Source organism: Scardinius erythrophthalmus (genome assembly GCF_964197995.2).
Source record: "Scardinius erythrophthalmus genome assembly, chromosome: 23".
NCBI lineage: Eukaryota > Metazoa > Chordata > Actinopteri > Cypriniformes > Leuciscidae > Scardinius > Scardinius erythrophthalmus.
The window spans coordinates 15,384,923-15,388,746 of record NC_138243.1 but is presented as its reverse complement, the minus strand read 5'-3'; the positions used below and the strand labels follow the sequence as shown (position 1 = coordinate 15,388,746).

Genomic DNA, 3,824 nt, shown 5'->3' with positions numbered 1-3,824 from the left:
GTGTCTGTGGTAATATTTCATGTATTTATGTAAAAGGGAACTTGCAACGTGTAGGAAGTTAACACAAATGTCAGAATTTGCTGCAATGGAATTGGTTAACTTGAAGCCGTGACATTTTTAGTGTGGCTCTGCAGCACCTTTTATTAACAAATGTGATATATACATAGGCTATATATATTCTGTTCCTCACAGAATCACTTTTTCACCAGTTTTCGCGATCACTTCAAGTCACTTCAAGTTTACTGGAACTTCTTTAAGGTTCCAGTAAAGAACTGGAACCTTCTTTACTTTCAGAAGTTTCCAGTGAAGGTGAGAGTGTTCTAAAATAAAACCTTTTTTTATTTTATTTGAGTTAACAAATAAAGAAAATAACTAGCTTATTATATTCCTGATATATGTCCTGATGTGTGGAAAAGTATTTATATGTATAGGAACAGGAAGTTCAGCTCACCACAGAATGTCAGAGGGGTTTGTATTGACATAAGTTTAATGATTATACCTGGAACCTGCTACTGTTTGATTATTCAAAATATTGTAGCCAAACTTTCCAAAACTGATGTTTCTGGAAGGTTGAACAATTATGTTCTTTGGCTCCAAAATTTCCTTCTGTAAGCCATGGAAACATAATTTACATGGCATAATGTAGGGGTGAAATAGTAACTATTAATACATAAAATTTATGTTATTTTAAACATTGTGGAACTTTTAACTCATGAATACACAGGTGTATTTATATTACTGAATATAATTACACTATTAATTATGCATTTTTTGGTAATTATCATATTTGAGTGCATAAAAGTTTGTGTTGTGAGTGTAATGGATTTATTTACATTTAGTTTATTAGAGTACAGCATAAAAAAGCAAAGTGTCCTTTAAACAATAAAATAACAATGTCAAGATTGTATGTAAATTAACAATGTTTATCATTCTCCATGTTACCTAAACTGATAAATTCACTTTTATTTGTCAATTAGTTGTTTCAAAATAGCACACTTCAAGTTAACTAATCATTAACACACTTGAAGTAGGGTGAATTCAGGTAATCTGGGACATTTTTTGCAATTTTGACTTTTGACCAGAGGATACATGCTATAATATTATCATATAATATATATTTTAATAGTATAGTATATATAGATACTATTAATGTTTTTGTGCCCCCCCCCCCCCCCCCCCAAATAAATCTGCCTGAATTTGATAATTGGGGACACGTGTATTATAGGATAAAAAAAGCCTATATTCACCATACTTTATGCATTTCTTAAATACAATATCACCAATCTTTAAAAAGCATTATGAAAAAAATTACAAGTACAGAAATCTTAATAAGAAAATGTATATAATTCGTAGAAATTTCAAATTTATCACACATATAGGCTAGTCATATTTTTTCATAAAGTGTTCCAATACCAGGAAAAATCTCTACCCAGAAAATTTTAGGTTGTTGGAGCTTTTAGGTTGTTACTAGTACATCAAAAGGTCAGACGGCTGATCAATTTATGGTTAATGTTTTTTGGTGTCAGTGCAGTAAGCTAAAATGATTAAGGAAGTGAGGAATTAATGATAAAATATTCATTTTTGGGTGAACTATCCCTTTAATATCACAAAGAGAATACTTAAACAGCCTAATGTTTATAAAGAATATGTGACCCTGGACCACAAAACCAGTCACATGGGTCATTTTTATTTAATTTGAGATTTATTCATCATCTGAAATGAAAACATAAGCTTTTCATTGATGTATGGTTTGTTAGGATAGGACAATATTTGACAGAGATACAACTTTAAAGTTGTCCATTTATGTTTGCGATTATGCTGCATTCGCTCACAAAAAATAAATGTTTTATATATTTATGGTTGGACATTTACAAAATATTATCATGGAACATGATCTTTACTTACTATCCTAATGATTTTTGGCATAAAAAAAAACGTTAAGTTTGACCCATATAATGTATTGTTGGCTATTGCCACAAATATAGCTACCCGTGCTACTTGTGACTGGTTATGTGAGCCAGGTTCACATATATACTTTTAATATTTTTAAGGTCCCCAAACAATTTTTGTTCTGAGTTCTTTTGGGAACTTAACTGGGGGCATCAGATGCCACTAAACTTCACAACCTCACATCACTTCTAAAGTAAATATATGAAACTGTTTGCTGATTTTACCTTCCATATATATTTCTCTTCACATAGTTTAGGAAATATGCCAGTTAATTACTGTATTGAAGACAAGTAAATTACCATTGTTATAATTGTTACAGATAGTAAACTCATAGATTCTGTACAATGAAAGTTATTGTGAGCACAACCCAATTACATCATGTTTTAAAAATGTCTGCTGTATAGCAAATAACATACATTAAAGAAACTTTACCATAACTATGAAGATTATTTCTTAGCTGGTGTCTCTCATTGGTCAGGTTTTCATTCTTGAATATTAGCTGGTTTCTCTCATTGGTCAGGTTTTCATTTTTGGACATGAGCTGTTGTCTCTCTTGAGTGGACGTGACACACAGCACTATGACTGCAGTCAGCAGAAGAACACACAGCAGCCCCAAACACACTACAGCTGCTCTGGAGCTTCTGTTCCTCACAGAATCACTGCCTGAACACCACAGATATGATGTTGTTTTCTTTATTTATCAATTTAACACAGCACACATCAACTGAAAATATTAAACAACGAAGTGAATTATTAATCTCAGTAATTGTGCATTCAGATGGTTTATCTCCTGCAGTGGACTGTAGTTCCTCATCTGTGTTTGTGTGCCCATTATGCGTAAAGGAACTGTTCTTTTGTGGATATGTGTCAATTATTTATTCATAAAGGAACTTCAAACTTTTTTTTTCTATACATATTTCAAGCATTTATGCAGAAAGGAACTGCTTTTTGTGGAACTTTAACTCACCACAGAAGTACACTTGTTTTTTTTTTTGTTTTTTTTTTTTTTTATACAGCGTGGATTGGGTTCATTTGAGTAGGATTTAAATGCAGATATCAATGCATAATCATTCAGTGTCTTTGTTTCAATTAATCAGGGGCTTGTTCAATTGGACAGTGGGTGCTGTTTGAAAACTTTTGCAGCTTTTAACATGTTTATATTGTTGCTGGTACATCAAAGGTCCAGACCGCTGATCAGTTTATGGTTTTATCAGCGGCTGCATTTACACTCTGCACATAAGTTATTTGTCGATTTTCAAAGAGGTGGACTTAAAATACTAAAAAAAACTTTTGGGCCAAATCTATGACGGCAAATCAATGCCAATAATAAACGAGCGCACAACTGATGCGGGCGAGAGGATAACAGATCTACACGCGAAGAAACGGGAACTCGCGAGCTCATTCATAACATCATCTCTGCACGCAATACAAGCCCTCGCGCGCGCGCATGATCATTCCCCACGCGCTCGCGCTTGATCTGCTCTCGCCTGCTGCTTTTGCTCGCTCGAACAATTTTATTTTTGGCAGTCGAGGGGCGGGGCTTACTGTTTTAATAACCTCAAATGTCATTGGTTACTTTTCCCCTTTTCCAGAAGTCAGTTGCGATTGGACGCCTGTCCAATGACTCGTAATTCACTTGACTTGAGACATGAGACATCACTTCATTTGTTTTATTTATTGTGGTTTATTGATGATGTGTAATGTGATTTAATGCATTGTTAATATAGAATAGATTCTTACCAGATAACTTTATTAACAGAAAGTTTTGTTGCATTGTGTTGTTAAGAGATATTTAGGCTACAGACTATGACGCATTTCCATGGTTATTAGCATTGCAAATTGACCCAAATTTGTATACATTTTTATATTTTATA

General features: G+C 33.3%; 1 protein-coding gene across 6 annotated transcripts in view; it reads left to right on the top strand.

The window, feature by feature from the left end:
• cadm2a (cell adhesion molecule 2a) overlaps positions 1–3,824 on the top strand; it is a 476,687-nt gene that overhangs the window by 313,032 nt on the left and 159,831 nt on the right. The gene's annotated exons all lie outside the window — the stretch shown is intronic.